The following is an 11,913-nucleotide window of genomic DNA, read 5'->3' as shown; positions in this document are numbered from 1 at the left end:
AAAATTTTTATTACTTCGTGGCAAAGTATATCCGGTTGACAAGGTCTGATAAGATGATTGGAAATTAACTCCCTACAAAAAAAGAAAAAAAAAAAAAAAAAAAAAATCCACGCATTTTTCCCCTCGACCTCAAAGCCAACAGAGTTATGGGTCATTTTTAAAATAGCATTTTCCCTGGTGACTGCGATTATGTGCAGTTCTAGGAGGTCCACCCTCTCACACTTTGCGTTCTCTCTTCTGAGAAGGAGTTAATTTATTGTTAATCGCCAGAGGCGTCCCTAAATGCTGGCGGGGTTGTCCAGGCATTTTTGCAGGCAGGGGTTATCTTCATCTAGGCCGCTGGCTCTTCAATCCCACTTTCCGACCCTTGTGTCACATCTTCCCGCCGTGAGAGGGAGATGAATAATCAACAGGGATTGTTGTCCATTTGGCTATAAACAAAGTGTAGTATCTGTCTTGATGCTACACTTAGTCTATTTTGTCCTCGGTTAGCGAAGAAGCAATCCTTCTAGATTGATGCATTAAAAAGCAATGTTTGTTCCAATCCAGGGCGCACCTTTTTGGGAAGCTAGGTTTAAAAAAATGACCTTGTTTTTGTGCGGAGACAAGTAAATAAGAACTTCCTATTATTAAGTTTCCATAATTTATTACTGAAATATAATTCTTGGTATAACAAAACAGCGAAGAAAAAAAGAAAAGAAAAGAAAAGAGAGTTACTGGACATGTCTTTTAGTCCGAACATTCCATGAGAGATGTTTCTGACAAAGGGGGGAAAATTGTTGTTTTCTGCCTATTGTTTTGAGTAGGTGTTCCGTGGAGATTTCCAATCCCCTAATAGTATTTTTACAGGAAAAAAATCATGGAATTTTCTTTTTTTGTAGGGAGTTAATTTCCAATCATCTTCTATAATATAAATCTCACCTGTCTGTTTAAATGTCTGTCTGTCTGTCTGTCTGCCTATCTGTCTGTCTGTATGTATGCATGTATGTATATTTGGGTTTGTATTACTGTACACATAGACTCGAAAAAGTTGTCAAAAAACAAATATATAACAAATAAATGTTATCAAAGGTAAGATAAGTTACTTTTCTACCAAACTGGATATATTTTTCGTGTTTTTATTCAATGTAACATGTTTATTCAGCTCGAAAAACATACAGTGTTTACCGATGTATTCGAACATTCAAGATGGCGTCTGATTCTCTCTTTAACACGGTAAGTTTGGGAAAAGGTGTTATAAATAAAAAACCGGATAAATACTGTTAAAAACTCGCTCAATATATGTTACCGTGACATAGGGTGACATATATTCGGCGGGTTTTTAATAGTATTTTGTATAGTTTTTAAATTATAACACCTTTTCCCAAACTTACGGTGTTAAAGAGGGTGTGAGACGCCATCTTGAATTTTCGAATACATCGGTAAACACTGTACGTTTTTCGAGCTGAATAAATATGTTACATTGAATAAAAACACAAAAAATATATCCAGTTTGGCAGAAAAGTAACTTATCTTGCCTTTGATAACATTTATTTGTTATATATTTGTTTTTTGACAACTTTTTCGAATCTATGTGTGTGTACAGTAATACAAACCCGTATATTTGTATGTCTACCCAAAACTTTAAACAAAGGCGACGGAGTTTCACGAGATCAGTATCGTTTTGAAGCTTAATTCTTCAGACGACAAATATTGAAGAATTGGCTAAAAACATTAATTCCTTCACCCTCGACTGGGCACTTTCCTACAAGGAAGGTCGCTTTCTTTTCGAAAGTCATCCCTTTTCGATTGACTAGCCTTAATTTAAACCTTTGCCACTTCCGGTTTGGCGATGGATACAACGGCAAAGACGTCATGTTTTTTTTTTTTTTTTTCACGTTCTTTTCTTCCTTCACGGTACGGGTTGGAGCCTGCCTGCCTATTACCACTTTTTTATTTTTTTGCACTCATCACACACCTTCAAACACCCGGGCAACACCAGGCACCGAGGCTAGTCTTGCATAAACTGTAAAACCAACTGTTATATTAGCTTTTAATAATAGAATCTGTGACAGATTAGAAATTAATGTGCGAGATGAACTAGCATAATAAGCTCTTTTCTTTCTTTGTTCGCTCTTTCTTACTTTTTCTTTTTTCCTTTTCATTTCTATCTTGGGGGAGAGCGTCATATTTTTTGCATGGAGATCCGATTCGGGTGAATACTAAAAAGCAAATAGCTTTAATTGCCATCTCTTCTTTTTCTCCACTTCATTGGGATTCACTTTCTTCGCCACTCCCCAAAGCAAGAAGTTTTCACAGAAACATGTGAACTGAAAATAGTTTGCAACCAATAAAAATCGTTTCAAACTCCAAAACTAGTAATCCTGTGTAAAATTCTACAAGCCAATAAAATAGTGGCTTGATGAACGGAAATTCAGAGTTTTTCCGGGGGGGGGGGGGAGGAGGGCACCCGCTACACGACACAACCTCCTTTGAGTCTCCAAGCCCATTCCAGACAACTAAAATCCCTCAAGCCTACGCCTCTATCTAAAAACATACCACCCAGAAGATAAATTCATACACATGCGTACTACAACAAAACTTTGAAACAAACTTTGCCTATTTCCTATTCAAGAACTTTAAAACTTCTCAAGAAATTTCAGACTTTCAAAGTATGCTTTACATTCGTCTTATTTGGATTTTTTGGACTACTGTTCTCATCTGCAGTGTCATTTTCACAACGTTTTGGTCGATGTATTCTTTGACTTTCTTCAAGTGTCTTGTCAAACTCGTGAAATCTTTCCGTCAAACTCCGCAATCTGCACAGAATTTTGAGTGGAACCACTTTTTTAATTCATAGAATGCTCTCGCCCTGTTAGCCATGACTGGATAAAAGTCCTAAGTAATTTGCAGTTGTATTTGTAAGTATCACCTACACTGAGGATTAAACCTTCAACCTTCAGAAAAAAAAAAGGTTCACCTTTTTTCTTTCTTGGCCTTCGGGCCAAAACTCAAAGCGTAGTATCTGTTATCCAGATGCTGCACTTCAATTTCTTGTTCTCTCTCAGTGGAGGAGAAATCCTTCACGACTGAGACAATTTTTATTTTCATTCCTTTTCTCCACATTAAAAAACGACCTTCGTATCTAACTCTGTCCCATGGGGAGGCATTGTAAATAGATACTCTAACCACTGCAACATGGGTCCTTGCAGACATATGTCTGTAAAATTTTTGATATAAATATGTTTTGTTTGTGAATTCATGTTTTCTCATCTCATTTTCAAAATCTCGTTGTTGAGTTAACACTTGCTAACTGGTGACCCAGTCATATTTTTTATTCATCTTTTCATTCGCCAATTCAACCACACATTTATTGATTATTAGCATTGTTGTTGGCAATTTCCAAAAGTGTACTATCACAAGAATACACTAAATGTAGCCAAGAACAGCTAATATATTATATACATAACAAATAATATAATGTAAGTGACCTACACCGTTGGGTGTAGTTTGCAAAAAGTTAAAACAGTTTCATAGTGAAGCGAATAATAAATTGAAAAATGGTGTGCACCATCCCTATATCCTAGACCATCATCATGTCAAGTTTGATCATGTTTGGTCCAGTGGTATGGGCTGTAGGAGAGTATATATACATAGGCTATGATCTTGACCTTTGACCTTAACCTTGGAAAATGGTGTGCATCATCCCTAGGTGGAGTACCAGCATCATGCCAGGTTTGGTCATAATCGGTCCAGTGGTGTGGGCTGTTGGAGAGTTGTATGCACACACACACACACACACACACACACACACACACACACACACACACACACACACACACACTTTATATTTATATATATTCTTTATATTTATATAAAAATGGTATGCATCATCTTTAAGTGGGGGACCATCATCATGCCAGGTTTGGTCATTATCGGTGCAGTGGTGTGGGGCTGTAGGAGAGTTGAACACACAGACACACCTACACAAACACTACTAATTTTTTATATATAGATGGTGTGCACCATCCCTAGGTTCTCATCATCATGTCAGGTTTGGTCATCATGATCGTTTTAGTGGTGTGGACTGTAGGAAAGTTGTACACGTAGACATACAAACACAAACGCTACTACTTCACATATATATATATATATATATATATGTATGCTAGTGAGTTGGGGGGGGGGATGCAACCAGCTTTGCCCAGGCGTAAAATATGCTTAAATATGATATGTTAATTTGTCCAAATTTTGTATAGATTATTATAGAGTCGTGATTTCAAAAGTAAAAAAAAAAAGTATTTGAGTGCCACCAGCTAGAATAGAAACTGTAGCATTCAAAGCTGGTGACGTTACCACTGTACCAATGTGACATGCATATAAACTGATTAAAAATTAAAAATAAACTAAGGGGAATGTACAAAATGTTTAACGATTTTTTTCGAATTTTAACCCATTTCGACTCCTGAAAAATAATTTTGACCAGCAAAAGACCCATAAAAGAATGACCTGTAAAAACTCAAGTCATTTGAGCCTCTTAGCGCCGCTCTGCGGCTTTTAGTTTCAGATGAGATAAAGTTTTAAAATATAGAGACAGACAGACAGACTGACAGACAGACACATAGCCGCTTATATATATATATATATATATATATATATATATATATATATATATATATATATATATATATATATAATTCTGTCTGCCATATTTGTTGTAGACTGTGCAAGTCAAATGATGGCCTGAAAAGTCATCTTCAGGCCCACCAACGTGGTTTGGGTGTTGCTGACGATTAATCTGAAAACTATGATGAGGTTGATGAAGAACATTGGGATGGCTAATGTCTATGAAGAAGAACCCATTGCATATATATATATATATATATATATATATATATATATATATATATATATATATATATATATATATATATATATATATATATATATATAAGAGCAAATAGTTAATAAAATATGTTAAAAAACACTTTGAAAGAGAGTTAAAAACATATTTAATTTGAAAAGGAAACACTAAATAAGTGGATAGTCCTTAATCCGCGGAGTTTCAAAGAAATACTTTCCTTCTCATCAGAGGGTAGGATTTAGCAAAATGCGGGATTTGATTTTGCTTGCGAAAGTATTTGATGAAACTGCAAGTAATCAAAGATCTTACTTGATAACAAAAAGTGAAGCAGAGGGAATAGGGTGAAGAAAAAGGTGATTTCACGTGAATGGATAGTCTGGTAAAGGTAAAGTATCCAATGACGGTAAAATCCAAAAATGCAAATCCGAGAAAGTTAGTTAAATTTCCATTCGCACAAGTAAAATCCAAGGGAATCGCGTAATTGGAAAATGGTCCAAAATAATCTAAAAGGCCAAAATCCACGGAATAATTCACAAGTAGGTACAAGGAAAAGGGGAAGGAATTCCAATAATATTATTAAAAGAAAAATAAGATATGTGTTAGACTCGGCTGCCGAGACAAGGCATAATTAAGAAAAATGAGTGAAGAAGAAGAATAAAAAGATTGAATGGTGATAGAATTAAATATAAAATAGAAAAGCAAATGTCAAAATGACCCAGACAAGATGATGTTAAAAGGCGCCAAAAATATAGAGCAAAAAAGAGGTCAACTGAAAAGTACAAGATATTACTTAAGAAAATATCAGCAGATGTTATTAAAAGACATCATTATTATTTTATATATATATATATATATATATATATATATATATATATATATATATATATATATATATATATATATATATATCCGTCCCATCAGGCAAAATTTTCCTCAACAAAGGTAGAACACAAATCTATTCTCATAATAAGACATTTTCTTTCTTTTTCGTTTCTTTCTGTTGTTTACCGATTTATATGTTTTTTATTTTAAGCATCCTCGCTTAAGACGCTTTCTTTATTTCTGTTTTCTCTATTTTTTTAATTACTTTTTTTCGTGTGTTAGGTTTGTTCTCTTTCGATTCCATTTTTAATCGTTGACATCTTTGATGTTTTTAACACCTAGCGCCATTATTATAATGTGTAGCCACTTCCCCATACTTGACAATAATCAAAGGAAGAAAATTAAAAGAAGAAAATATAAAAAGCAAAATACAGGTTGATAGTTTTTATTTTTTAGATCAGCAGTAATATGTGTTTTTCTTTCAACTTGCGATAATATTCTTCTATCCTATCGAAATAATTAAAAAAAAAACATTGTAAAGATTTATGTTGGAAAGCAAATAGCAAGTCTGACAATTTCCTCCATCTGAAATGAATTCGGAAGGAAATCTTTCACTTTAAATAAAAAGTCATCAGTTGGAGCTTTTATCGTTAAGCCATCAGAAATAATAATAATACAGGGCGGAACGATAAAATTGTCACCCTAGAAAAGACGACATGATTCCATTTCTGTTTGATAAAAGCGTTTTTTTTTTGTTGTTGTTGTTTCAGACCATGGCCAGTTGTGTACAAATCCCAAGAACGAAAGGAGCATTTTATCATGTTTGAAAGTGACACAATGTTCATGGAGCAAGATTGGAGATGCACCACAGTACAACTCATGTTCTCTACCAAGTTATGACAACAGGATCATTGTCTGCACCCTCAAAATGTAAATCCGAACAGTTCAACGCTTGAGCGCACAGCTCAATGCATCAGACGACCTACGATTATGGTCTTTGGTATGGTTTCAAATGAGGGCCATGTCATGCCACATCACATCTTCGAAGTTTGTTTGAAAGTCAGCACTAAAGTGTATCTCTGGATGTGCTGAAGAGTGTGGTGATACCTAGGTGCAATATGTACATATATATATATATATATATATATATATATATATATATATATATATATATATATATATATATACATATATGTGTGATAGTTTATGTATATTCAAGTTTATTTAATTTATTTATTTGTTTATTTTCCATTGTTTTTGTTAGTTTTAAAATTATTTTGTATCGCTATCCTAGAGTGAATTTTATCTTGTGAACACAGTTGTTCGCTATTTCCCTTCTACAGTTTAATAGATGTTGGGGTTCTTTAAAGTACAGGATAGCAAATTTTTCATGAAGGCATAATCTACATGGGTCGTCTAGGTCTCTACATGTGGTAGCTTGTCTTATTATTTTCCATTCGACTACCGGCGTCCTAGATCGCCATATATATTTTATAACTTACTAACTAGCTCTACTGACGTATTGAGCACTTTTGAAGTAAGTATATATATATGTTTAATTGATAATCTTTTCATGTAAAAAATATATGCTGAAACTTCTCTGACCTACCATTTCTGACAGCGACAGACAGCCAATTGCTAAATAAATCTATTTATTTATCTGATAGCTTTTTTATATAACACACAAGCCAATAGACCGTGATTAAGTCGAGAAGGGCAGATAATTGTTACCCCCACTTAAAATGCTCTTTTTGATAGAGGAAGTCAATTAAATACGGACTGGCGCGTAGCATCCTTGCATCCTTCCATGTGAACTGAGGAAATTATATTTTTTTTTAAAATTAATTTATCATGATCGATTAATAAAGCTAACCTCAGAAGGGGCACATCACCCTTTGTCTAGTAGACGACCTGTAACGAGTTGAATCATGGTTCGTCTAGGTAAAACTCATAAATAGTCGCTGTGATTTGATAGATGACATTATAATTTTGTGACATCATTCAGTGTTCATAGTTATCCTCCACCTTAGAAGGAGTTAGTGTCCCCAATGATGCTAGATTAAACAGATCTGAAAGGGAAAAAATAATGAAATACCAAGCTCTAATGTACGACATGAAAAGAAACCGGAATCTTAGGAAGATTGCTATCATTCCAGTAATTATAGGAACAACTGGAATCATGAAAATGAATTTCAAAAATTATCTTGTCAGTGTACCCGGTGAAGCAATTGCACTTAAAAAGATGATTAGAATCGTAAAAAGACCTCTCAGTTGGAATGTATCTGATCACAGGTGAATGTCTGGCATCCAGTAGGATGCCCTATCCCTAGCTAGAACAAAATGATAAGAAAATTAAAAAAAAAGAAGAAATTAAATAGGAAAGTTTGAATTATCTACTAGACACCATCCTCAAGTGTCTTTGGTCTCTTTGTATAAGGATATGTCAAGAAAGGATACTCCGACCTACAAGTAAACCTTGACCAAATATTAAAAAATGATAAAGTATTCAAAGCCCAAATAAAATCCCTCAACACAGCTATACACTGGCTCATAAGGTCAATGATGCATTTTCTCCTAGTCATGTTAACTCAAGTAACCACAACAAGCTGGATATTCCACCAGACTAGATGAATTTTCATCCTGGAATCCAGTAAAACCAAGAGACCACAAAGAAGCTATACTATAGCATAGCTAACTGGCCAATTGGGTGGGGGGAAATTAATTTTCTTAACTATTTTATTAACTGAACGTTAGACAGGTGAAAGAGAACAGTAATGAAATATTCAAATATTGTAATATAATGGGGGTACCAACATGGCGTATGTTGTATGTACACTGAATGGACATACTGCGTATGTAAGTAACGAAGGGTTCATCTGAATGTGTGTACGTGTCACTAAATGTCTAAGGTGTTTCATCACTAATCGAACCCTGGCTTATCGTGTTGCAGCCAAGGTGTATGTTCTTAACATCTTCTTAGTGTATAATTAACTCTTTTCTTTAACCTTTTAATCCTGCCGTATCGTTAGTAGTGTCTCTTTGTGTGATCGTGTGTGTGAATACTTCTTTAAGTGTGTGCATGTGTCGACAGTTAACATAAATTCATTTATTTATCTGAAGACATACCTGGTTTCTGCTGGTCAGCCTCTGGAAGATTTTCAGCAATTCTTGGGAATAAAGGATTTTGTATTAATGAAGATGTTTCAACAGAGATACCAAGATGCTGAGTATTTTTAAATAGTTTATTCACTTCCAGGCATGACATCTAGCAGACGAGTGATCGCCGATCTTTCCTTGGGTGGTTAATGCTTATACGTCCCACGTATGAGACGCTCCCCACCCCTCCTCGAGAGGAGACCCCTTTCAGATCATCTTCTTCTGTTGACGTCCTAAATCCAACTCATCTATTTTTCCAGCTAATCTGATCACGTGACAACCACGTCCTTCTGGGTCAGCTATCAGGTACTCTTCCGGTCAACTTGCCCAATTTATAGTTTTGACAACTTTATCAAAGATCTTTAAACAGTAAATAGCTTCCAATATAAACTATTTTAACAACATCACTGGATAGATAGATAAATAGATAGATAGACAGATAGATAAATAACAAATAATTTCTAGCGATCCCAACTACATAACCATATCTACGAATCTCATTTGGAGATCAAGTGTTAACACCATGGAGGAGTATCCTTGATTTCTCAGAACTTTGACTGAAGTAAAAATCAAGCAAAAAATTTAAGTGGAGGACAAATAAGGTAACAAACAGACAAGCCAGCTCATCGTTCAAATTCCTCTAATTAACATTCGAATGCAACATGAGTTGGAACAAATACATTGAGGACATTGACAAAGCTGCTGCAAAGAGGATTAGTTCCTTCTATCATGCTAGAAAATTACTCACACCCGAGAGTATCCTATACCTCTACAAAGCCACTATTCGCCCATGCATGGAATATTGTTGCCAAAGGTGGGTTAGCGCATTTACTTCTCGTATCTCCATCTTAAACAGCATCCATAAAAGGATTCTTGAATCTTATAGGTCTTGCACTATCAGCCAAGCTGCAACCTCTGTCCTATTGCCGAAATGTTGTATCTCTGTGCCTGTTTTACAAGTACTTTAATGGAATATGCTCTGATGAACTCGTAGCATTTGTGCCCTTTCGATGTACACACTTCTGACCAAGCCGACAAGCAGCAAAATCCCACCCCTTCACTGTTGAGATCCCTAGATGCTAGAAAGACTCATACTCTAATAGTTTCTTCCCTCAGACTGTTGGACTTTGGAATTCCCTCTCTGTTTCCTGCTTGGCTGACTTTACTAACATGGAAACGGCACTAACTTTATGCAGGTTTAACCGACTTCTTCCAAAGGAGGAAGTTCCATTGGAATATGAAATTTCCAAGTGGTTCCAACTCGCATGTATATCCTCATTAGGGGAGATGATGACGTTCGGTTTTTGCAACTCTTGCAGGGAAGTGTCGACGTCCTCCGACATACAGTGCCTGGAATTCCCGAATTGGTCACCCATCTGGTACTGACCAGGTTCAACGTTGCTTAACTTCAGCGATCTAATGAGAACCGGTGCGTCAACATGATTATGCTGTATATGACATGTAGAAGTTTAAATGTAATGTAAACAAACATCTCGCTACTCAACTTCCACAAAGGTTGTAGTAGTTTTATTCAGATTTTTTTTTTTGTTCTTTTCATGCTATTTAATCTTTTTATTTTTCTAGTTTTAATCCGGATGCCATTTTTTCGAGTTTAGGATGTTGATTTGAACTGAATTCCTCTAAAAAAGCAATTAGGAATTACATTTGAAATGTCACGTTTCCCAGTGTTTTCATTTGCACATGATGCAGTTTGATTGTCTCGACCGTCAAACACAGAAGATGTCAAAGCTAATTGTTGTCACAGGACATACTTTCTATGAGCGTAATTTTTTTTCAACCTTTTTTTTTCTCAATGCAGAGAAAGTATGATACTACCACCAAAAGTAATGACACAAAAGTAATGACACAAAAAAAAAACAAAAAACAAACTAGATTTCTCATTTACAATAATTTTTGAGCAATTAAAGTATTGTCTTTTCTGTAGTTTGTTCTGATTGTGTTGTTTTGTTCAGCTGTCAATAGCGATTCCATTATTATTATTCACTCAATAGGAGTTCTCGCATGAGTCATCAAAAACTTGGTAACAACAAAGTGAAAACTCGGATGTGGACAAAGTATAGATGGATGACTAAGCTATTGAAGTTGTCAATACATCAATTTATATGTTTATTAATAAACAGATCCACCGGACCTATATATAAAAAACTTTTTTTACCAGACCCATTATATAAACAAAGAAAAATTGCTCCAGGAAAGTGCCTAATTCGGATCATTACATTATGATGTGGATTACTCAAAATACAGTTGGATCATTAGACCACACTGCTTTCAAAGAGATTCACTTCGGATTTTACCATGTAATTTGGATGTTAACTTTTATATCCTTTTCTTTAACTTCCCTTACTCTATGACTTTTAATTACTCAATCAATTTTTAATTGTGATTTTTCATGTCTTACTGACTTTAGCAAATAAGGTGCAAAGCATTATAACTATTTGCTAATATTTTCTCTTCTGAAGAGATGGTAGACATCGAAATCCTATAGGATAAGGAGTTAAAATATTTCTAATGTATTCTTTGTCTTACGTAGAACAATAAAATCTTTTGATCTGAAACTCAAACATTTCACGTCATAAAGTTTTAAATTCATTCAATGACTAAAATTATATATATATATATATATATATATATATATATATATATATATATATATATATATATATACTAGCAGATGTACCCGGCGTTTCCTAGTATTAAACTGAATGTTAAATTCCTTAAAAAAAATGAAGTATAAAAAAAACGGAAAGAAACTGAGACATGTACATACTTCTTGTAAGTAAAAGAAAAAAAAACTATTCGAGCTAAGATCGAAACTAAAACCTAAAGACAGTGAGACAAGTACAATAACCATTAGGCCAGCTTGCTACAATCTTATACTCTAAACAGAAGCATTAATTTTGAACATGCTCCTGTTTTATCAAAGAACCTACTGTTGATTTTATTCACTGGGCCTTGCTGCTTGTGCGGTGATAAGATACCATGTTAGGCTGTATAAAAATGTTGGGTGAAAAATGGACTTCCTTCTTCAATCGGATTGTTCCGATTATCAATTTTCGATAGTTATCGGAGGA

General features: G+C 34.7%; 1 pseudogene; it reads right to left on the bottom strand.

Moving 5' to 3' along the window:
- Positions 1-10,159: 10,159 nt before the first annotated feature.
- On the bottom strand, positions 10,160-10,277 carry LOC145242143 (5S ribosomal RNA; annotated as a pseudogene).
- Between the last annotated feature and the right edge of the window lie 1,636 nt (positions 10,278-11,913).

The sequence above is a fragment of the Euprymna scolopes genome, chromosome 2 (assembly GCF_053919585.1).
Source record: "Euprymna scolopes isolate OS-2025 chromosome 2, ASM5391958v1, whole genome shotgun sequence".
In the NCBI taxonomy this organism is placed as follows: Eukaryota; Metazoa; Mollusca; class Cephalopoda; order Sepiida; family Sepiolidae; genus Euprymna; species Euprymna scolopes.
This window is presented reverse-complemented; position numbering and strand designations above follow the sequence as displayed.